General features: G+C 45.4%; 1 protein-coding gene across 4 annotated transcripts in view; it reads left to right on the forward strand.

Annotated features, from left to right (window-relative positions):
• The first annotated feature begins 14,931 nt into the window (after nt 1-14,931).
• sulf2a (sulfatase 2a) overlaps nt 14,932-25,404 on the forward strand; it is a 33,874-nt gene continuing 23,401 nt past the window's right edge. The window contains exon 1 of one of the 4 annotated variants that reach the window (XM_030091194.1): nt 14,932-15,242. The gene's annotated coding sequence lies outside the window, so the exon portion shown is untranslated. Of the gene's footprint in view, nt 15,243-22,421; nt 22,441-25,404 lie in introns of those variants that run through there. The other 3 variants (XM_030091198.1, XM_030091199.1, XM_030091196.1) reach the window with 3 other exon arrangements.

A 25,404-nucleotide genomic window follows, 5' to 3' on the forward strand; every position in this document is an offset into this window, starting at 1 on the left:
TTTGCAAATAAGACTTTTTGTAGCTAAGGCATTAAGGTATGGGTGGAAAACGTTGAATGAGGTGAGTGATAAAGGGAGAAAACCCCACTGAAGAGAGGTGGCGTGAAAGGATTAAACCGCTAGATTATCCCGACACTCACCTTAAATCTGTAATGCACCCACACAGTCACAAAGGAGCTCTCAGGTTTTCCACTGACAGCTAACAGAAAAAGAAAATAGTTAAAGTGGCGCTTTTCCCCCACTGCTTCCAGCTCGGACGTGCCTGAACGCACGGCGCGTGAAGCGCGCGAGGCGCGAGCTGCTGGCGCCATCTGCTGCTCCACACTGGTAACAAAACGGGACTTCATTTTCTCTCTCTTTACAGCAAGTCAGGCATGAATATATCAGCACGCCTCGTTGAAGTGGTAGGTGAATATTATCGAATTCCAGAGGACGTCGAGTCGAGGGACATATCGGGAAAAAAACAGAGGTGACATTAATACATTTTATCATCAGCCGCCATCCACGGAGGTGTTACAGTAGTTTCATATGGTGCAAATGTATCTTATCTTTATTGCAATGCGTGATTTCATATTGCTTTAAATATATCACCATGTTAAAACTGTTCTAATTCCTGAAAAGTTAGAAATAAAAGAGGAGCACAGCTGCTTTATGGAATATTATTAGTCAATTAACTCCTCTAACTGAATAAATACTGCCAATAGCAGAAGATGTGTAACAGATGGAATCCGGTAGTTTGAAAACTGTTAAATCTTTCTGAACCCGAAACCTTTTCCTTACAAATATTCAATATTTTGTTCTGCAGGTTGTACTGTGGAATATAATCATTTTTAACCACACGGAAGTTGCAAGTTGTTGATTTTACCCCAGGTGCACTTGTTGCCTCCACAGGGACTCGAACCAGTGCTACAGTCCCCACACTCAGTCAATTCAACTTAACCGTAAAGACTCGAATTAATTTCCCCATCTTCAAGACTTTTTCAGAAAACCAGATAAACATCTCTTCGCTAGTGCACCAAAAACTATTGTGCAGCATGGTATGCATGTGCATCATCAAAAATGTGTCAGAAAGAAAACAAATAACAGTTACACGAAACAGGATTAGCTCGTTAACCCCAGATGAATTGCAATGTGAACAGAGAATAATATTCCATAAAGCAGATAAAGTGCTGAAGGACTGAAGAGGGCAACATGTAGTTCATGTGCAGCGGAAAACCTAAAGTTAGAATACAATAAATTATTATTATTATTATTATTATTATTATTATTATTATTATTATTATTATTATTATTATTATTATCATCATCATCATCATCATCATCATCATAAGTATTGAAATTAATGTAAATTTCTGTATATTTTATATTTTTTGCCAGTAGAGGACACTGTGGAGCAATGCCAAACCGGAACTCAGACAGGTGTGTGTGTGTGTGTGTGTGTGTGTGTGTGTGTGTGTGTGTGTGTGTGTGTGTGTGTGTGTGTGTGTGTGTGTGTGTGTGTGGCACCAGGTGTTTTGCAGGGTTTTTTTTTTTAAATAATGTCCACAGGGCCAGAGAAAAGAAGCATTATGTTGATGCATCCAGCTAAAAGTTTAAGCCTGTTTTTAACCAGACAGCTGTTCCTGTGATAAGTCCTGGTCTACTGAGCACATTTAGCTGCATAAATATGGCGATTTATCAACATTTTTTTCTTTTCTACAAACAAACTGTGATTCATCCAAGCCAGTCTTTCACAGTTACGTTCATTCAGGTAGATTTCTGTGGATTGCTCAGGGCCTTTTCTTCTATTTGTCATGAGTATTTTGTTTGTCAGATTTAAAAAAAACCTGGGTTTGTGTCTGAAGGCAGCTGCAATATTTTCCCATTAGAGTTGTGAACAGAGCTGCAGCAGCTTATGTTTCTGTCAAACTCATTTGGCCAAAGATGACTCACAGCCAGGCTTTGTGTTGCACTATGAGACTGATTGCTTACCCACACTCTGTAAACAGCCAGCCGTGTCATTTATGGTTGGGTGAAAACACGGTTGTTAATATTTCTGCCTGAGTTTTTCCTTTGAATCCCTCACGTCATGCTGCTACCTGTTTGTGTCTGCGGCGTATTGATTATATAACAAGGCTGTGTTTATTGGGATTTGTGCAAGCTTGTTAATCACATTGTTACCAATTACAGAATAGCGGGAGAAAATATGCAAAACCCACGAGGGGAAAAACTGTGAGAGGGAAAACGCCAGCTTCTGTTTGGAGCCCAGATTGGCCCCAGGGGCGGCTGTTTGCCCACCACTGGTTTAAACCTCGTCGATGAGGTTTATTCTCCTCACAGACAATGAATTCAAGTGTTTGTGTTCGCAGTTTGTGTCATGCTGGAGAACACTTTCATCACACTGCGAATTTGATATTAATAGACTGTGAGTGATGTTTGGAGATTCAATAGACTGAATGAATTATAGATGATACGTCCTGGAAAATAAAACTCTAATCTCCGAGCAAAACATGGGAGACCTCAAGAGTTGTTTCTTCCACACTGCTCCGAGACATCCAGCCAGGGAGTAAGAGACACAGAGAGAGAGAGAGAGAGAGAGAGAGAGAGAGAGGGAGAGACTGTCACAAAATACTCCCACTGTTTGTCTGATGTGTCCTCAGCCGGTCTGACTGTCTCCCTCTGGCATATTCAGGCACCCACAGGTCAGCGGTGTGTCGGGGACGTGTGTGTGTTTGTGTGTGTGTGTCTCATTGCGGCTGTGGCAGAGGGGTCACTCAACGGCTGAAAAATACTCTCTTATTCTTTTTATAGATATCCTGTGTTCCACTCAGCGGGAAGCGGCTTTGACTGACAGAGGTCCTCAGCAGCGAGTAACAAAAAGCTAAGCGTCTGAGATCAAGGTAAGAGGGTTCACTCATTACGGCGGCCGAGGGAGGCATTCGCATGATTTGTTTACCAGAAGCTACACGGTGATGTGAAAATCAATTTTGTCAAGCTGAAGAATATCAGCCATATGCCGTGGCAGTGTTTGTCATCCGTAATATCGCTTTGTACAGTGTAAACACTCCTGATTGTTTTTGCAATATGTTTCATCAAATCCAAGACATGACATTGAGATTTTTGAGAGATTTTATCCGCTGTGAAGCTATCTTGTAATCTCAACTGTCAGATTAATTCGGGAGAATAATTATACAAGATTAAAACACTCAATTATAAAAACTATCAGTAAAGTCAAGCATACAGTTCCACCCATCAGTTTTCTCCTTAATACTATTTTGCTCCTCATATTGTCAAGTTAGTTTAAATATTTCTTTCAAAATCTTTGTCATTTTAGGTTGTTTTGAAAAAACATTAATTAAAAAAAGTATTTGTAAGTAAGTGTGGCATATTTTCAATCTATTTCTAGTAAGAAGTGTAAAATCTTTACCTTCACACTGGATTATTTCCCTGTAAGGCTACCACTTTAATGACCTGTTTAATGTCACAATATATGGGTCACAGGACGTTTGCTTTGAGCTCAGTGCGGCCAGCACTGGTCAAAGGGCAGGACACATGTCTGTACTCCACACACACACACACACACACACACACACACACACAGTCTTGTATTTCTATCCTTGTGGGGACCATCCATTGACTCCCATTCATGTCTAGCCCCTAACCCTGACCCTTACCCTAACCCTAACCCACACCACAACAAAGCCTAACCCTAAAGAAATGTTTTTGCACTTTTACTTTTTTCAGTAACAACAACATGGTCAAGAAAACACTGTTTCTCCTACTTAGGACCGGAAAAAGGTCCCCACAAGGCACGTCGTTCCACGTTTTGCTATCCTTGTGGGGACATTTGGCCCCAACAAGGATAGAAATACGAGAACACACACACACACACACACACACACACACACACACACACACACACACACACACACACACATCCACAACAGCAGCCAGCTTCAGAGTTGCCAATTAACCTAACAAGCATGTCTTTACCCGGAGAAAACACGGGGCGATATGCATATTCCGAACAGAGGGCTTCGGTCTGCCAGCAGGTTTAAATCAGGAATCTCATTGCTGTGAGAAAGCAGCGTGAACCAGGGCTGCCTGAAGAAAAGAAACAATCTCCCTCTGAATAAAAACACAAATCCATCTTTCATACAAACTCGCTATACCCTGTTCTCTTCAGTAGATTTTTATACACTAACAATCGCGGCAGACTGTTTCAGCGTTTCCTCCGCGAAAAAAGTCAATACTGTTATTAAAGAGAAATACACCCCAACTGCGACTTGACAAAGAGAAAACTGGTTTTTGTGTGTTTTCTTTAATGAAGCCATTGTCATTACAGTTTCTTCTGTTGGACAGATTGCATTGTGGGAAAGTGGGATCCATCAACAACACATTCAGGTTGACCTTATCCAGTAATTTGTTTTGTGTGCTGAACGAAAACATGTTTTTTAATGGAAGTCTGAATTCCGTTTAAACTCTTTACCTTTAGTCACCTGGAGGATGCTGGATACTGATCCAGCAAATCACATGGCAACCTTTTGGTGGATCTGATGTTTTTATCTGATTGAGGGATCAGATTATCCTGCTTATATGAACACTGAATGCAGTGATGTACATGTTTATTTGTACAAAGAGCAAGATCTGATTCAATCAGTGAACCGATCCTGGAGTTTGCAGGTAGAGGTTTACTGTTTGTGACAAACTCCCACATCCAGCTTTACGTTTTACATAGTTAAGATGGATCTATTGCATTTTTATGCATCCAAAAAGAAACATTCTCTTCATTCAGAGTCTGATCGGGAAGAGTTATAATCTGCTCTCCTGCATTGACCAGTTGTTCTTTGCCACTGCGATTTTTACCCTAAAACACAGTATGAAGCAAGTGTCACGTGTTAAAGCTACATATTAGATCAGATCTGACCCCAAGCAGGGCTACTCCTCCAATCCGATGGAGACTTCACTTGAATAGGGCCAATCTAATCAGATAGCCGTGTTTACATGATGCGGTTTAATCAGATTTGTTAAAACCTGCGTAACTGCAGCGTTCAGTTATTCCGAAAGTTGCCAAACAGACCATGCACAACTCAGCATTACAGAGTAAATTCAAGAGTGTTTATACTGTTTTTTTTCTCCTTGCAGCAAACTCAGTAGAAGCAGACAAAATGTTGTGCGTAGCAGGTACTATTTACTCCCATTAGACCGCACTAATCTAATTATTTGTTACACCTCCTCAGTTCCTCGGTGTTTTATATATTCACCTCATCTTGCCAGCAGATTTCTCTTGAGCACGCTGAGCCCACCGTGCTTTCAACACAGGGTCGGTCTCTCGTCTCGGTGCGCCTTTGTCTCTTCCTGTCCCTCCCATCCATCCATCCATCTGTGCTCTCGCCTCTCTGACTTTGTCTCTCCTCTGAGCGTGCTCCATCCATATTGTAGTTTGAAGTGTTTCTGCTTCTAATGAGCCAATTGTTCTTATGTTTTGTTCCCCTCGGGGAGTGTTGTCTAGCTAACAACATTCTGCTCACAACCATTTTAAAACATATTCACTGCACCGGGGAGGGATCGGGGCCAAGCAAACAATAATGCCTTGGAGCGTGTACAAAATGAAAAATGTGTTAATGACAGTCGCACCAGCGAAGTGACAGCGCATTCTTTTCCTGTCAATTAGACCTTGGTTATTCAAAAGCAATTTGCAACTCCCTGCAGAGCAAAATGTGTGCCATCTCCCGGGTCTTACACTGTGATTGTGTAAGTGATGTATTCATTCCGTTTCTCTGTGTGTGTGTATGTGTGTGTGTGTGTGTGTGTGTGTGTGCCCCAGTTTGAGGCAGGGAAAAAATATTAAGGTTAGAGTTAGAAAGAAACCACAGCACTTTATCCACTTCCAGCTCTTCCCGAGAAAACAGAGAAAAGTATAGGTCTATTCTGAGGTGTGTGTGTATTTCCTAATGTGTGCAGTGCTCCCATAACTGTGATATAAGGGGTATTGATACAGCTGGCATTCAGGGCCCTGATTAATTGCCATGGCATTTGGCTGTTCGAGGTAAATGCCATATCCCATGCTGAGCGCTCGGTTAATGGATGTCTGCCCATTGCAGACCCTGCATTGCCCCCCTCCCTCCATTTTCCCCCCCCCCCCCCTCCTTCCCTCTGCTCCCCTGCCTCATAAAAGGTTAGCTGTGCTTTATCAGCAGGAATAGACACACGAGTGGACTGAACCCATGCGGCTCAGATGTCCGTGCTCCTGACAGTTTTGTCCAGACAGAGCTGGCCACACAAAGGCCCGGCCCGCTTTTCACTGCTGCCAGCGGCAGTTCAAAGGTAGCTTAAGGTTACATCCTCTCCCCTTTCCCTTTAATCTAACAGTAAATAGGTTGTGATAAGAGCTGAGTAAATAGCTCTACCTCTATTGAGGTGTATTTGTATACCGACAGTACACAATTTTCCGAGTTTGTCTCTATATCTTTTTGAAGGGGGGGAAAAAAAAAAAAGATATGAAGTATTAGCTCTCATCCTCAAGTGAATTAGTTTGCTCTATCTTAATGAGGTTTGCCATGTCAGAGGGAGCAGTTCAGACCGTGCATGCTAAACAGATGGAAATTGGAATAGAGTATTAGCTCCCAACTGCAAAAATACCTTCTCTCCCGCTCTAATTCAACCGCTGCCATGCAATTACCCTTATATACCATTTTATCTTGTCACTTTCAAATGGGAAGAGAAGACCAAGCAGAGGAGAAATCATCCTGTTTTTTTTCCCCCCTCCGTTTTCCTTTCTTTTTGGAAAACTAATTCCAAAATCTAATTAACTGCAGAAAAACATGTCACCAGTTTGGCTGGAAACACAGAATGTAGTTATGCAAATACGGCCGAGAATTGTAAAATGTGATTTGACAGAATCTCATTCTGGATGATGGGAGTCCAGATAGAAAGATTACTCAGCCGTATCTGAGCGGAGGCAAACAGGAAGCGATGAGCCCGGTAATTTATTGTGTTGGTATTTCTCCTGTTTGACTTCAGACAGCTCATTAAGGGGCGAGGTGTCACCGGACTGGACAGAAAGACAGACATGAGCGTTTCTCTAATGGGCCCTCTTCTGCCCCGTCTGCATCAGCTCTTTTCTGCCTCATAGCGTGGCTTGCTTGGTCTCTTGACTTTTTTTTTAATATGAGGTGGCAAATAAGATTTTCTACAATTCATCATTTTGCTGCTCCTGGGAGCAGAAGGTGCAACTTCATCCTCCCACTTGTCTTCAGTCTGCTTACAGGGCAGTTTCAGGGCAGGAACAGAGAAGAAGCCCGCGGGCTGTGACAGGGAAAGGACGTCTGTCTTGTGTCTTCTGAGGAGACAATGGAGAGACGCCGTGTTCTGTACCGGTGTCCTGCTGCTGTTGCTTTAGGCAGTAAGTTGTTCATATACTGCGACTCAATTAACCTCTGCTCGTAGGTGCATGCTTATCCAAAGCTGCAAAGACTTAACTGGACTGCTTTAACCTTATTTCGTCTCTTTTATATAACTGCGAGACCACAAACAGAACATCATGACCCCAAAGTAGTCTCTCAAGGATGCGCAGTCAAGCAAAACATGTTCGCTTGTAATGTTTTTACTTTTCAGATTCATTTAGTCTCTCGGAAGTATAAAAATAAGCACGGGAGCACATTTGGAGCCGGCGTCCCTGCAGCGTTGACCTTTTCCTTGCGAGTTCAGTCCTCGCAGCAGACTCATCAGGAGCCCTCCTCACACCCTGACAGCCCCTCATTGCATGCCGGACCCGTATGTTTGTTTGCAGACACCGAGAGCCATGCTAAAAAGATGCAAGGTCCACCTCGGTGCAAACAAGTAATTAATTATTGAGGACACCAAACACGACTGCTTGCTAATCTACATAGCCGTTTAAAGCCCCTTGATTTATAATTCAGGTCGCTCTCTCACTCCGCCGAGCTCCGAGACTGGAGGGCTGCACTTGAGAGCACTTGAAACTTCAGCGGGGCAAGGTGTGTCTTTTCAGCGAGGGCTGTGCTCCGAGCTCTTTCTGAGTACAGCAGAGCACGCTCTGCAACTGTGACGCATTTCAATCAGGACCGAAAGAGCCGGACGTGTGCAACACAGCAAGTTCACACAAACATTCACTCCATCACAATGGAAAATTCACCCGTTTCTGTGCAATTCGCCTCCTCTGTGGAGCGGGCCCCACATCGTTTTGAAGCGATTACAAATGTATTTGTGCTACAAACACTGGGGTGCCTTGTTAGACAAACCCACCAGCACTTCTTATTTAATATGTGTGGCAGATATTACTCTGAGTGCCGTACATTAGGAATGCAAATAATACAGCGTCAAAGGGGTTTTAGTTAATTAGCCGGAGATGTGATGCCGACTGACTCTGGCCCACAGCGGCTTGAGCTCCTTGGGACCACAAACCTCGACGGGGGGCCACTCTTTGATCCGTGGATCCCACGGTCTGCTGCCAGTTTCTCAACTTCTGTAATGCTGCTGCAGATGGACAGATGGTAGCAGAGTGTGTGTGTGTGTGTGTGTGTGTGTGTGTGTGTGTGTGTGTGCGTACACACAGTTGTCAGCCCATGTTTATCTCTGTGCTGATCAAGTTTAGTTTTTAAATTCCTTTACACTGACAGCTTCACACTTCAAGTTTATCGGATTTGACTATTGACGGTTTATATTACTCATCTGCAGATGATAAGCTCAGATTCTCATCTCTTTTGCAAAGCCAAGAGAATCATAAGGAAGTGCAAAAGGGGGAAATCACTTTAGTTCACTGAGAGTTCACTGATCATAACATATCCCCCTCTGGACTCGGTTTCAGTGTTGATCTCTGCAGATTCTCCCATTACCGCTTATAACTTAAAACCTTTCAACGCTTACGCTAATTAGCATTTCATAGTCTGACACCTACAGAAATCGGCTTGTGAGAACATGAAGAAACAGGATCAGAAACACAGGAACTTAGAAAAAAGGAGAGAGACTTCAGCATTGCGGGTGAACGGCAACAGTCAGGAATTAATCAACTTTTCACACCAGCACAGCAGTATATCTCGACACAAAGTCTTCCTAATTCTTCTGATTAACAGTGGATGATTTATTCCACACAGACCTGAGTACGCCTCCCCCTGCTGGCTGTTGATCACACAACATGGGCTCTGTTGGCGAGCCTGGCAGGGCGTCCCACTTCTAATTACTGCGCGCGAGTACACTGTGTACTAATGTTTACGGCGCGCTGTTTTGGCAGATAGATTACACCAGAAATCAACGGTGTGCACTGTTCTGAACTAGCAAAAAATGGATAGAGGGTGTGTCGGGATGTCAGTCAAGCTCAAGCTTGGGAATTGGATGTTAAATTGAAAAAGAATCTTCGAATCGGCTCCAAAACAAATGTTTCCAGTTGTCACTGGCAGGAGTGAATTGATGCTGCTAATTGCTGTCTGGTCAATTCAGTCCTGTGAGCCGCGATTTCAGGCTCACTGAAAGAGTTACAGGATATGTTGGTGGAATTGAGCCATTGCTAGTGTTGGACAGATGCTGTTGCATCCTGTTTTCATTTTTCAGCCTGCCTGGACATTGTAAGTAACTGTCTTCATTTTCGGATTGATCAAAAGTCCAAAATGTGGTCGAATACTTGACAGTCAGACAATCAAGCAGGACAGAATCTTTCTCACTGTTATTCTGTTCCAGCTTTCATATTTTATTGCAGCGCTTTTACTTACTGAGTCGTTCAGACTGTTTTCAGACAGTAAATTGCGTTGGAAATCAGCACTGGGGAAAGTTTGACGACGCCTCTCTTCTTTTTAATTGTATCATTCAAAATTGCGGGCCACTCATGAAAGAATTATAACACCACCTCAGGATATGAAACCCACTGCGAGAAAATGATGGCCGCTCATACCAGCCTTATGAACTATTTATATTTTCAGTGGGTGCGTGTGATGGGATGGTGACAGCAGGGATGAAATAAATAAGAGGAGAATATATTAGACACGACAGGACAGTGTGTGATGTGTACCGGTGCTGGGGTTTCATGTCGAAGGGATATATAGCTAATCCTGGCTGACATACCGGCCACCTTAAGCTCTACCTATAGGAATAGACAGGAGAACGAGCTCAGGTGCAGAATGCAATGCAAATGATTCCACTATTTGCACTTGTAATTAGCAAAGGAAACACTCCATGGATGTCTGCGCATTATATTTCATTCCTCACTGGAGTATTTTGTGTGATATGTTTGAGCCTCTGCAAGCTGAGCAGGAGGTTGCAGTAGATGTAATTTGTCTATCTGCTTTTGAAGTTTTGTGCTCGCTGGTTCGATTGCCCTTTTAACTATTCCACCTGCAGAAGCCCCCGTGCTGCGCTCAGGAGAATCGTTTCACAGTGACAGGACTTCTGGCAGACTGGTGTCCTTGAGTGTCCAGACTGTTAGCTCCCGGGCTCCTCGCCTTTGTTTCTCCCTCTCTGTTCTTCTATCTCTGCTTCTCATCATAATGTAGCCATGGTGATGTGGAGCTGTCTCAACACACACACACACACCCACACACACACACACACCCACACACACACACACACACACACACACACACACACACACACACACACACACACACACACAGGTTCGTATTTCTATCCTTGTGGGGACCTTCCATTGACTCCCATTCATGTCTAACTCCTAACCCTGACCCTTACCCTAACCCTAACCCACACCAAAACAAGGCCTAACCCTAAAGAAATGTTTTTGCACTTTTACTTTTTTCAGTAACAACAACATGGCCAAGAAAACACTGTTTCTCCTCATTAGGACTGGAAAAATGTCCCCACAAGGGACGCCATTCCAGGTTTTCCTATCCTTGTGGGGACATTTGGCCCCCACAAGGATAGAAATACAAGCACACACACACACACACACACACACACACACACACACACACACACACACACACACACACACACACACACACACACACACACACACACACACACACATAGTCAGGATTTCATTAGTTTAGCAGACACTAAATTGATAACCTCCTGGAGACCTACTGTCACCTTAACTGAAACTACTCCATGTCCAACTGAATTTGAATTATTTATGTTATTTGGACATTTTTCTTTTTTACCCAGGAGCAAAACATCCTCGCAATATGACTGTGTTTCTACATTTAAGTCCCTACAACAATAACACCACACACACGCACACACACCTTCTGCTGGGAATTCATAGAGTGGGCCTGCGGCTCTGCGGTGGATACATGTGTGTATGCATACAGTGTGTGTGCTGGTGAAGAGAAATCAGCCCTTCAGCCTTGAACCAAGGAAATGAAAGGCGAGGAATATATACACTGTGTACATACTGCCTGTCAAAAGTTTGGACACAACTTCACTGTTTTTCGCTATTTTCTTGACTATTTACATTGTAGATTCTCACAGGGGCATCAAAACTATGAATGAACACATATGAATCATGCAACAAGAAAACAAGTGTGAAATAATTGTAAAGATGTTTTATATTTAGATTCCTCAAAGTAGCCACCCTTTGCTTTGTCGACAGTGCTGCAAACCCTTGGCCTTCTCTCAGGGAGCGTCATGAGCCTTGTCAGGCTTCATTTGTGGAATTTCTTGTCTTCTTATTGTTGGGACCATCAGCTGTGTTGTGCAAAAGTGAAGTTGCTATGCAGTTGACAGACCTATTTAAATTCATATTATGGCAAGAACCAGTCACCTCATTATTTGAAGAACTGAAGGTCATTCAGTCTGGAAAATTGCAAAAACTTTGAATGTGCCCCCAAGTACAGTTAAAAAAAAAAGCATGAAGCGCAATGACAGAACTGGCTCACTTGAGGACCGCCTCTGGAAAGGAAGACCACCTCTGCTGCTGAGGAAAGGTTCATCTGAGTCACCAAGCCTCAGAAATTGCAAGTGAAGAGCACCTCAGATTAGAGCTCAGATAAATGTCACACAGAGTTCTAGTAGCAGACACCTCTCTGCTGCAACTGTTCGCCAATCAGGCCTTAATGGTCAAAATGCTGCTAGAAAGCCAATGAAGAGAAACAAGCAGAAGAGACACAGGGGATGGATGTTAGACCAGTGGAAATCTGTGTTTTGATCTGACGAGTCCAAATCTGATATCATTGGTTCCATCCGCCATGTCTTGGTGCAATACTGACAAGGTGAACTACATTCATAATTCACACTGTGAAGCATGGAGGAAGAGTTGTGATGGTCTGGGGGGCTTTACTCATGACACTGTTGAGGATTTATTCAAAACTGAAGCCACACAGACCAGCAAGACGACCAGATCACCTGGCCTCGACACGGTTTGAGATGAGATGGGCCGCAGAATGAAGATAAAGGGCCAACAAGGCCTTAGCATCCCTGGGACCGCCTTCAAGACTGTTGGAGACACACTTCAGTTGAAGCTCATCAAGACAAGGCCAAGAGTGTGTGAGGAGTAATTAAAGGCTGGCCGCTATGAGGAATCTAAAATATTAAACATGTTTTGAGTTATTTCATACTTTGTTCATTGTGTGTGTGTGCATGTGTGTGTGTGATTATATATATAGCAGACAGTGAGGAGGTCTGCTTCATTGCTTCACTGAGACTTCCCCTCTTCATGCAGCCAGCTGACAGGGGATATTTTTATCAGCCTGGCACCCACAGTGTGCAGAAAAGGAACAAATTCATTTGTATCAGCACACTCCTAGCCAAGGACAAGATCTCAGCACGATAGAACACAGCTATCTTTCTGTGCTATCAGAAGAGACATAATTCATTTTTATTTATGCACCTGCCTCTGCATTATCATGCAAAGGTTGCACACAAGGCCTCCCCTCACTTTTAGTCCAATGAAGCAGAAAAACAAAAGCAAAATGCTTTTCCCCAAGGTCTGGACCCCTTTGTGTACGCTTACAGAGATGTTTCTCTCCTCTAACATGCAGACATTTGTATTACTGCGTCTCGTTTTTGCTCGGCTCTTCTATTTTTCTTTCTTTCCCAGAATGCCGTGTGGTTGTAAGGGCTCATCCTGTGGTTTACATCAGGAGAGTTACCCCGTCGGCAGATACTGATTTCAGAGAATACGTCTGTTGATGGGCGTTGAACCCAATTAGAAGCCAGCGGGATGACACAGCTTTGGTGTGCGTGAGAGCGAGTGAGACAGAGAGGGTGCGAGCATGAATAAACCATGTGTTAAAGTGGAGTCGCTGGGCTGCTGTGTTGGCATGCCGGCATCGCTCAGGAAAAACATGGCCATCTCTTGGGCATTGTCTGTAATCCGACATGTAGTCTTAAGCAGCCCCCGAGTCTCAGACATCATCACATAAGCATATATTTGGGAAATAAATTTCCAGTCATATATATTTTTTTGTTTTCAGGTTATTATGACAAGTATTAGGACAGCTTAATTCTTTTTTAACAAAGGGCTCATGGGACCAATTGGCTGACATTGAATGACAAAGCTTTTTTAAAAAAAATCAGGATTAGTGTTGAATGCACCTGATGTTAAAGCAGAAAACACAATTTCCTTCATCCTCAAATGCCATGCAAATCCCCTGCTTTGAATGGCTTGTTTTCATCTGCGAGGGACAGTCGTGGCCAGGAAAATAGCTTTTGATTTTCTCCAAACGGCACAGTTTCATCTCTTCGCGGTGACACAAATAGCATAGTGTGCCAAGCTGACAGATAGATGATCCATTGCAGACGTTGTAATTGAAAACACTGAGAGGGGGTGGACAATTAATCTCTCTTCTCTCACCGCTTCAAATTTCCATGGAGAAATGCCTCAAAATGCAGATAATAGATAAGAGGGTTATTGATTAGATGGGGTGGGAGGAGACGCAAAGAGGTGCAGAGGTTCTCCATCACTAATCTTTCTGGCTGCGTCTGCATCTAAATAACCTGCAGAGGGGGATAAACAGGTGCATCCATCATGGGACGCCTGGTGCGGACAGTGATGGATGTCTCCGCCCTCCGCCGCACCTCTCCCCTCCTGGTCAGGGATAGGAAGTGACACTGGCACTCAGGAGAAATACCTAGCTTAAGCTGAGCTGGAAAATGGTCACTGTGGCTCTGCGGTGATAGAGGGACTCTGGGAAGGCTTTGCATGTGGGAGCTTCTCAAATTGTCCCCTGTCCTCCATCACCCTTGTCTCTTTCAGTTTGTAGCGTCATCCATCTTGATAAGATCTGGTTTGTTTTGTCTAAAAGGAAATTGGTTTTGTGAATTTGTGAGAGAGGCAGCAAGATGGAGAGAGAGAGTGAGAGAGAGAGAGAGAGAGACAGAAAGAAAGTGCGTTTCTAAATCTGCATGTACGTGTCTGAACTTGCCCTTATATGCTTTTTTGTGTAAAATTGGTTTGTGTGTGTGTTACCGATTTGCGAGCATGCCCGTGCACTTGGGAGCCAAATCCCCCATGCTGCCTGGACCCAGCACGCAGCCCTGCCAGTGCCAGCTCTCCTCCAAGGTGCCAGCCTGATAGATATGGTGTGTGCGTGTGTGTGTGTGTGTGTGTGTGTGTGCGTGTGTGTATATATATGTGTGTGTGCCTGGCTATGGCTTCCCTCCCCAACCCTGCAGCATTAAGATTGATCCTCAGTTCCCTCCCATTCTTTTCTCTCTTATTCCTCTGTGTGCCTCTGCCTTTATGAGACTGTGAATGGGTGAAGCTCACAGGCTCCAACAGATGGCCAGAGCTGCCCTTGTTCACTGTCTAGCACACACACACACACACACACACACACACACACACACACACACACACACACACACACACGCACGCACACACGGTGCTGCCCTATGAATGAGAGCCCAGAAAGAGAGAGAGGAAGAGGAAAATGTGACAGAGAGACAGGGGAGAGACAGGAAGCAAGTGAAGAGAAGAAAGGCTACAACTGATGGAAACAGAGGGAATCGGTGGCAAATAACACGCAGGAGGGACGATGGAAAAAGGACACCGAGTGTTCGAATAACAGCAAGAGCATGTTGAGAGAAGTAAAGGACAAAAACGCCACTGGAAAAAGGGAGTGAGGGCAAAATTGAATTGTAGATTGAGGGAGCCTCTCTCCTCCCTCTTTCCCTCCCTCTTTTATTTATCTCATGTGAAACCACGCCTCCCTCCTTTCACTTGTCAGTGCATCTATAACAGTGAGCTGTCTGCGCCGGGCTGTGAGCGGGTGAGTCGAGCACCTCACTCTGCCAGCACAGCGGACCGGATCTGAGCAGACCGGACGGGACTGGATGGTACTGGACTGGCCAAACAGGTGTGTAAACGTCTGCTTGTTCCGCGTGTGTGTGATAGATGACGGAGGGCAGCGTGCGTCTGGCTCAGCGTGCGATCGCCCGCTCCTCCACAGGACTTGCTTCCTGGAGTAGCGTATCTAGAAGGTACAGTGCTGGAGCTTTGCCCTAGTTTACACTTGAATGCTCTGATCCGTTCTGTTCGCCTCCGAGATTTATGCATGGAGTCACTAACGGCACTGCTCATTGGGGTAAGAGAGACGAGACTTCTTCATCAGATGCACTGGAGCATCTGGCTCTGAATCAGAGCGCCGTGGAGATGAACCGCTGTTTATTCGGTGGAACAAGTTGGTTGTCTTTTTCACTGTACGATTTTGAGATGTGCTGTGTCTCCACGAAGTTTTGAAGTCCTTTAAGTGGGGCTCCTGTTTCCATACGTTTCACAGTTTCCTCTCTAAAGGTAGGCGATACAGTCAAGCAGCACTGAGAGTCTGGAGGAATCAGTAACACACAAGTCAGCACGGTTTTCACGGCTCTGTGGTTTGTCCTGTGGTTGAATCCAATTCGCCATCAGTTGTTTTTGTCTTCCGGTTTCACAGTCTGTAACGTGCATTGTTTCAGCGCTGCTTTGTATCCACTCAGCCAAAAATAATCCTGATGGTGGCTGAATGGTATGCAGGGGATTTAAATTTGGATCCCAAAAAAAAGGGACAGAAATAAATGTAAACAATAAAAATACAGCTTTTTTTTTTTTTTTTTTTTTTTTTTTTAAGACACAACTGACCAAACCAGGTGTGGGTTGTAAACTTCTTGGATCCATTTTTTGAGGACTTGAAATCCAACATTGATTGGAGAGTCGCCATTTCGACAGCAGCAGGCGCTGCCACTCCTATGGAAGCCTCCCCGCCTTCGCTCCATGACGCCGGTCCCAGCAAATGTACTCACTATCAGTGTTTTGTCAATATGTTTATGGGTCAAAAGGAAGTGTCATCAGCAAGTGGCGGCGCTTAAGAGCAGCAAAGTGGGTGGGGTGGGTGGTGGGGGTGAGGGGGTTGTAAGCGCTGACCTAGAGGCTGAAATATTTATGACGGAGACAGCTGAACGTCCCTTGCTGTTTGTAGCGATACGGGCGGGTGGATGAACGAATGCACAGATGAAGGAGTGGTTGGAAAGTAACGAAGCTTCGGAGATCTGTTCTTTAAGCATTCATTATTTATCACCACGCACTCTTGCCATGGAAGCTGTAACCCCCACATCAACTGGCCTCTTTTTCTCACCGAGATGCCAGTGGACTGTAGGAGGAGGCTTTTGCTGGGTCTACCTGTCCTCTTCTCATGTGATGACTGAAGCTGCACGCCGCGCACTCGCGCCCAGACGTGCGTTTATGTCCACACTTGTGGCTACAGAGACAACGCGGTAATTGCACAATTAAATTTGCTGACGCAATGGGAAGCGTGCAAAAATCACGCTCGCTTATTTGCATTGAGTTAATTGCAGACGCGTTCTGGGTACACTGCAAGTGCATAAATTTACGCTCGAGCAGAAGCAGCAGACGCACAGCACCTTGTTAGCCACCAGCCATATTTCTCATTTTCTGTCTGTAATTTTTTTCATACTTAAGTAGCTCGCACACACACTTTCTGAGACACAGGAGCGCCACACACCAGCCAGCAGACACACACCATCAGTGGGAGTGACGACCTTGAGACCTGTTGATGTTTGCGGCAGTCGTGTTGCGAATACATAAGAGGCCATGCGGGACCGCCGGCAAAAATGGGGCGCTTGACATGCAGTTTGTAAAAAATGGCTTGAAAATGTGCAAAGGGGGCTGGCGATGCGGGCGAGAGGAGACGCCAGCATGAATATGTATTGTATGCTAATGCCGCACGCCATGGCCTTTGATTCAAGCTGTTGATGAAAGCAGAGGACACGTTCCCCCCCACCCCGTCTCCACTCTTGGGAGGAAGTACTATCGACAAACCTATTGTCAGCGCAGCCCCATCCTCTGGCAACAGGGCCAGCCTGGTGACAGGTGGCAGATATCAGTGACAGCAGCCAAGGTGACACTGCTCGGCGGTCTCTGCGGTCCCGCAGGCGGCTGGGGCAGCGCCTGTGTCTGCCCGCCTTACCGCCGCCTTGACCTTTCGTAGTTCGACACAGGGAGGTTGGATCAGAGGGTCCTGAAGTTAATGTCACCCATTAGTGTCATTCAGCTGTCGCTATAGCGCCTCGCACATGCACCACCGCCTGTTCTGTGTTGTTTACACTAAAATATTTGTTCCTTATCACATGTCCATTGTGATTCGTCATTTAACTGAGGCGGAAGGAACGGGGCAGATGTGCATGTAAATATGAAAACCCACAAAGTTTTCAGTCCACAAGAATGTGTCGGTGCTTCTTGACTGATTTGGAAACGTCATATCCATCTATCCATCTGTACATCTTCTGTGGAGTGTGGTCCAGCGCTGCTGCGGTCCATCTCAACCAACACAGGCTGAAGTACAGCTGCTGTCACTAAAGGTCGGATAGTCAATTAAACCGATAGAAAGAACATGCAAGCTCCACTCAGAGACATCATGTTGACTTGTGCGACACAAATCTTGATGTTATTTGTCAAAATAATAGTCACTCACATTTAGGTTGAGCACAGAATGACATCTCTCGTGGTTGTAATTTTATGAAAAGATAACCGGAGTGTGATTGATCGTTCTCGTCCACGCGGAGCTGATTTAGAGACGACCGGACGGAGCCCGACAGTAAGTAGCACTCATGTGAATCTCTGTTCATCTGTATGTATGAGCTGCTGTTAACCGGTCCTGCGATGAGGCGGCTTCAGGAGATCAGTGTGTAAATCTCGGCGCTTCAGCTCCTCTCAGCTCTAATGATAGAGAGGCAGAGGGGCTCTTTGACAACACCTCTCAAATACTCCTCTCCGAATGGCGTGCCGGGCGCGAAGCGCCGTCTACGCCTGATAGGAGCAAATAAGGAGAGGCATGCTGGTGTGTGTTTGTGTGTGTTTTCCTCCCTGAGTCATATCCGATCAGCGTGCACAGCGTGCGTACGTGTGATTTCCAGTGTTCACGTGTGAACAGCCATTCGTTCGACTGCTGTGTGCGAGCGCAATCACATTTCAATCTCTTCCCTCTGTATGGCTGAGCTGCTGCAGCGGAGGTGCCCCACGGGGAAATGTAATTATACCCTGCTGGCCACAGAGTACGGGCTTCACTGCCCTATCTGTCTCAGGAGAGACGGCGGCTGGAGGCCTCTTCTCACTTGCAATATCAAACAGCAGAGATGTCACTAAAGCCCTGCTATAGCTCACAATTTTGTATTAAATCCCCGCTCCAATCTCCTCCCTAATCAGCTCTTAGATCCCGGGGTTATCTGTGGCCTTTTGCTACAGTTTTGTTACACTTGTGAATAATTTATGACAGAATTAACTGTGGTTGCTAAGAGCAGTGATTGGGAGATTTTGGAAGACGGCCAAAATGTGACTCCAGTTCAAAGGCTTTCTTTTTTTTTTTTTTTTCTCAGCCCTTTTTTTTCTGTCTGATAAGCAAAAATTTTTATCAGCGCGGGTGTAATTACGGCCATAATTACTTTCATGTGCATTCTCCTCACCTGAGTTCTTCACATATGAATCTGAAGAGAGGTGCTGGTTTATTGGTCAGCGCGCTGGACTTTCCTCTCGTCTTGGCGTTTCTGTCTTTTATGGCGGTTTCCCCTCCTGCCTCGGCTGCGACGGAGGTGTTTGAGAGCCGAGATGGTGTCCATTAGTAAGACTAAACATACAGACACACCCCACTCTCCTGAATTTAGGCAAACAATCAATGGGAGCACTCAGATAACGGCACACTAAGTGGCCCATTGATGTTACTATTAAATGTATACAGGATGCTGTGGTGGTAGTAGAACACAAACTCAAAGCCAATTTAAATATGCTATTTTCTATTCTGGAATAAACATACTCTGAGCTTCTTCCAAAACTTTCTTTGTGTTGAAAGGTTTTTGTTTTTTTGTTTTTTTTTCAAACCAAAGAGATAAAAGATTAAAAGGAAAGAGGATAAAAACAAGAAGAGCTTTGACAAACTTAAGACATCAGAACATTTTGTGAGTGTTGGGTAATGCCAAGACAATGAGCTTTAGGATGCTGGCTTTAAGTACTGACTGGCAACTTGAAAAATTCTCCCTACAAATATTAGCCTGTCACCCATTTCATCATCTCGCACCGAGCCATGGCAACTTACTGGAGGAGCAGCGGAGCCAAAACACTTCTGTCTTCTTAATTTCCCTGATTTGCCACACTCCAACTCAGCCTTAATCTCCGTTTCTGTGTTCCTCGCCCTCTCTCCATCCTGTGTGTTTGGCCCGGTCACAACCGCCGCTACCCGCCTTGCTCCACATCCTCACCCCCGCTTCCACATGCCTCCCCCTCAGGGTGTAGTATCCATTGTTGTGCCTAATAAGGTTTATGGAATTACAGATCTCTGAAATTGGATTTTCTCACTCTACCAAAACAGTGGGATTAGGGATTTAAGGCATGGTGCATAAGGGCACAGCTGACCTGTGACTGAACTGTTTCTGACTGCACCCTCAAGGTGGGCAGATCAAGAGATTGACGAGCCGACAGCTCTTCAGTGAGACAGACAGGCAGACAGATCCCCTGTTTCGGTATGTACCTGGCAATTAAATTGATTCTGACTCAGACAGCTTCTTGGCTCCTACGTGAGGATTGCTGTTTCTCCCATGTCGACCATTCTCACTCTTACACTCCTCTTCTGTCTGTCCTCACAACTTTGACTGTGTTTGATCTAATTCTCATCTAATGAATCTTTTGATCCTCCTCGCCTGACACCCAGACACATCCCAGATTTCTACATCCAAAGTAGCTCATTTCGTTTTTAATCCTCAAAATCTGGCTGCCGGTGAAGCAATTGATTCCCAGTGATGTAGAAAGATTTGCACTGTCTACCCCGGGCTTTTGTTTAAAGAACTGTGGGATTTCTTCACTAACCTTGATACAGCACACACACACACACACACACACACACATACACACACTCCCCACACCTCCTTTAAAGCTACCTCATCAGAAATCCACATCAGTGGAGTTATTATTGTTCAGACGCGACGGAGCTTTAACTACAGCTGGAGTGGAGGAGTAGCGGACACGACTGAGGAATGAAGTGAGAAAGCACCAGAGACAGTGGAGCGAGCGCAACGCTGGGATGTTGGCAGGAAGGTGGTATTCATTAGCAGCTGTGGCTTAGTGAACTCTTAATTGGGGGGAGAGACGGGGCCGGGGATGGGGGATCAATAGAGTGAGAGTCGGGGTTCCAGCCCGCTGAAATCAATCAGCCCCCACCCTCTCCTCCTGCGGGGGGAGAAAGCAGCCAATCAAAGAAAACACGGCCTCGGGCTGCCGCTCGTTTACCCTCTCGGTCAAACTTCATCAGGATCAGCGTGAGCAGACAGCTCATTCCGACTTATCTCCATCAAAGGAGGAAGGAGTCGGCCGGCTGCTTTTATTTGTTCACGCTGGCATTTGATCACACTGCTGAGAAATGTCTTCGCAGGTTCGCTTTAATACTGGCCAGAACAGAAGATTATTGAAAGGAATATGAAGCAAACTCCTGGCGTATTTTTACTCCTCCGCTAAAAATAGTCACTTTCTAATCTTTTCCCTCTTCATCTTGCTCTTTGCCTGGGTAATAGCCATCTTTCTGCCCTGTCACTTTTTGATGTATCATCCTCTTACTCACATCAAGGACAAGGCCAGGTGTCGCATTTTCCCTCAGTTGCCACGCTTGTCACACTGCCTTGTCACCCACCGACTGTTTCAATCCCTGCCTCTCGTCTTCCTCCCCCTCTCCGCTTATTTATATTAAACCTGTCACTCCTTTATTTTAGCGAGAGAAAAAGAAAATAAATCACTTTTGCCATTTGCAGCCTGCTGCGTCTGCTGAATGCTGCAAGTTTATAAAATCCTGTCAGAATAAATGATGTCTTCGCTGTTTTGTGTCGCTGTCACACAACAGAGGTTCCTGCTCGTTGTTGTGGCCTCAGACTTGAGTGCGTTTGTCACTTATGCGTTAAGCTATCAAGGAAAACACGCCAGGGTGTTAAGAACGCCTCGACGCTGGTCTGGTGCGTTTTGTTTTTTATTTTTCCAGATGGACGGGAGGCACAGGTGTCAACACTCACCTCTCTTTGATGCCCATGAGAGGCTGGCAGAGCAGCCGGGGTCAGAGGAGAGCCTCGGCTCTGAGGCTCTCCGGGGTATTCTTAGCCATACATCTCATACCAAACCACTGATTGTGTGTCTGCGGGCTTCGCCGCATTGGCGTATGCAAAACATCTCTCTGAAGACTACATATAGGAGAGATTAGGCTTCTGGCATTCGCTGTGATGTTGTATTTGGCTTCAAGATCACACCGCTCTCGTCAACAATGCTGTGCAGCTTGTAAAATCACAGGTGAGCTCTCACAATTAGCACTATGGGAGACATGGAGACTGTTTGATTGCCAAGTGTGAAAAAAAAGGGGGAAAAAAAGAAAAATCGTTTCACCGAACCTCGGCTTCTTTAAACAGCAAGTTTGCAGCTGAATAAAAATTGACTTGTTTGCCTGGCTGAATGCGCTCACAGTGTTACCAACACAAAATGATTATTATCACTATAGCTAAAAATGTCCTAGAGGGTGAGAAGTAATTATGTTAAAAATGAGCCCATTTTTACTCTCTGGCACAGGTCTAATTAGAGCACACCCTGAACCGCTGTGGGCTTCTTCAGGCGTCTCTACATCACTCAAACAGATTTTTGTCTTGCTTCAACCTGGACCGATGTGACGCGTGTGTGTGTGTGTGTGTGTGTGTGTGTGTGTGTGTGTGTGTGTGTGTGTGTGTGTGCGTTTGGGTACCGTCATGTTGTGGTTTGGCATCCCGACTCAAAAAGCTTTATGACATGCACAAGGGAGAAAGGATACAAAACAGGCTTGATTCAAGCACAGCTGAAGGGAAATGTGCTCATTATTCCTTATTTAAAAAGATTATAAAAGCAAGCTGGAGTGGCAGAGATATGGCTCTGTTGGAGCTTAAGAGTTAGAGTTGCGTATGTTCCAAGTCTTCATTCAATCTGGACTTTGTGTTTGCTTGCAGAAGGAGGTCTGAGGCTGATTTTTGAGGGAGAGGAGATCGTCAGAGGCAGCTTGTTTAGAGAGTAAGGTAAGCCTTCTTACCGCTTCGCTAACTCACTGTTAACTCAGACCTTATTTTTGTTGCTATTACTTGTCGAGATTTGTAAGTTTTTCTATGTTTTTTTTGCCTGTTTTCACTCACAGATGTGGGTCAGCATATGCAAGGCCACGTTTTCATGTTTCATCATTGATAAACCGAATCATGTAATCACAGTGCCTAACTGCGCAAGCTTTGCTCCCTCCTGAACAGCCTCATATATATTTATCAGCCTACCTCTGGGTATCACTCCACCATGTTTTTGCAAAAATAAGTCAAGTTCTGATTATTGTTGCTGTTACCATGGATTCCACAGATCCCCGAGGAAACAAACATCCCAGCAGGCTACGGCTAGTGTCAGCACTTTATTTGCTGCGGGGGATAAATTCAACACCTCCATCACGCCGCCTCAGTCAGAATAAAAATCGCACGACCTGATTTGATTTGCATGCCAGTGATTAGCACTTTGTTCGCCGCAAATGAGGGACTGGTTATTGTTGGCCCCGCTGAGCTGGTATTGATGTTCAAAGAGACCTGTGGGTGTGTTGTGGCCACAGCGGACATCCGCTCTGTGGCCGTCAGTCCGAACGGCATTCACGACGGGAGAGGAAATGAAAGTGAAATGAGCGATGCAGACAGTGGCGGTGAGGTGATGCTGTGGGAAATATTTATAAGAATTAATGAGCCGTTCTCAAAGCGCACGGTTATTAAATCAATAGCTGGAAAAAAAAAATCACCTTCACAGCCCCCTGTGGATTCAGCTTTGTGTCTTTTCCTAAACACTGGTTGTGTTTTGTGCCTTCAGTGAGGAGCGGACGGCACTGCAGCGTTACCACGGTTCTGTTGGCTTTTCACCAGTAACTTGCTTGTAGCACCGCAGTGATCAGAATCATCCTGTTTGAACAGTTGGATAGCAGCAGCAGAAGCAGCTCGCTGCACATGTGGGCATATTATGTGCACAGCTGTGCACAGCTGACTCATTACCACTTGCAAATGCATCAGTATATGCGACTGTAATCAGCTTCCCCTTTGATTAGCAGCTCCCTACAAAAGGCTCGTAGCGTGGAGGTGATGGTTCAGTGTTTAGCTGGCGAAGAAAATTTGCCTGGCTATGAAACTTTTATTGACACGGCATTTGGGAAAGCTGAACTTTGATTTTCCTTCTTGTCTTCTTGACACTAGCAAGAGCAGACAGGTGAATGATGTGCCTTTGGTAAGATATTCTGTTTGAGGACTGATCTCCACTTCAAAAACCCCGGTGTGAGGACAACGTTCACCTCTTTCTTTCTTCCTCGTCTCCTTGCTGGCAGAGGGGGCCTTCGGCGGTGAGGGATAAAAACCAAAAGTCTTCAAGAGAAAGTCTTCAAAGGCAGCGTTCATCCACTGAGTGAAGGCCTCATCAGCTCAGTTTTCTTCTGCTAAACCACTGTCCTTGCACACAGCTCTTGTTGTTTGTGAGCAGTGTTTTGTGCCGTGTCTCTCCCATTTCCTTGCAGCGAGTTGCATAAGGTGCTTTTGATATCCTGTTTGTGACAAAGGGATACTTTAACACTTTTGGGGGTGTTATTCTCTTGTTAGCTGCAGTTTCTCTTCAGGCAGGTTGCTCGCGTCCTCCCCGGGGTATGTAATGCACACAGTCGGACTCTTTGAGCATTTCCCTGACCCTCATTTTCCACATCAGCAAGACGGGAACTGCCAGCTTGCTTCCATGCTCCATCCTGCCTTCTTCCCACTGATTAAAAGTCAAATATTAAAGTGCTCTGTTGTGAGCTCGGCCTAATTGATTCTTTCCGCCGGGTGCACACAGAATGGGCTGACAGCAGGCGATACCAGGCTTTGTCAACATCGGGCACGCTGCCTGACGCTGAGGACGGCACCCCAATACAGCCCCCTGAGAGCGTGCCAACCTGCGACACCACACACAGTGAGGCCACTCGGCACTCTGGCCCAGCTTTATAGTAACAACACAGAGGCGGCTCATTCTTTCGCTATGTGTCAGCTCGCATCGGCTCGCTGGGAAGTCGGCGTTCTGTCTGTGAGGAAGTGGCTGGCTGTGTCGAAAGCCTGTGTGTGTGTGTGTGTGTGTACGTGTGTTTTTTGTGTGTCTGTATATGGAAAAAAAAAAACTCCACTTCCAGCTTGTATAGCCACTCATCTAACTTAAGCAATCTGGGGCGACGGTGCTGAAAGGAGCATTCATCTGAGCTCCACAAAAAGCCCTCTTATTCTCTTCCGATCCCCAGCTTTCCTGCCGTTAAGATAATTGCTTTAATAGTTTTTAATCACAGCTGCGGTGCACGAGGAGCTTACCAAACACAGGATGACACCGGGGTCTGTCATCACTGGCTGCTCTGCGAGGGGCGAGGGACGGCAGGTGGAGTTTCTGGTGGAAGCCTTGTGTCTTTCGCTTATAGTGTTTTACACTCCCTTAACTGCGATTTAAGGGTAATTAATTGAATCACTACAGCAGTAAAACAGCGTCCCTCTCTCCTCCTCTGATGGAGGCAGTTTAGTGTCCCTGTTCCTCTTTTGTCTGCTTACCCTTTGAATTTACTGGCCATTTTATGTGCCTCACAAATTCGGTTTTTGTCGCTCCTTCATTCTTTAATTCTGTTCGCGCCGCACATGTTGGGTGTGCGTAGCAGAGATTCTCGCTGCTATACAATGTTCATTAAATGCAGACATTCACCCCGGGCACTTTTCCCATGAATCTGATTGACCTTTTTGCTCAGTGTGATCCACAGTAAAAGAGGGTATGGGTGCCTATTAATCGTTTCACGGTTGAAAAGCTGGGTTTGTCTCCTGTCTGGTCAGGTGCTTTATGATCCATCGGAGCTCATGAGGAAGGTGCGATAGGAAGGTTTGAAAGGTGTGTGGGTTGGAGGTCAAAAAGCAGGCTGACGGCGCGGTAATTACTCTATTAGTAAGACGGAGGGACTCTGCGCTATGACACAG

The sequence above is a fragment of the Salarias fasciatus genome, chromosome 5, assembly GCF_902148845.1.
Source record: "Salarias fasciatus chromosome 5, fSalaFa1.1, whole genome shotgun sequence".
Lineage (NCBI taxonomy): Eukaryota > Metazoa > Chordata > Actinopteri > Blenniiformes > Blenniidae > Salarias > Salarias fasciatus.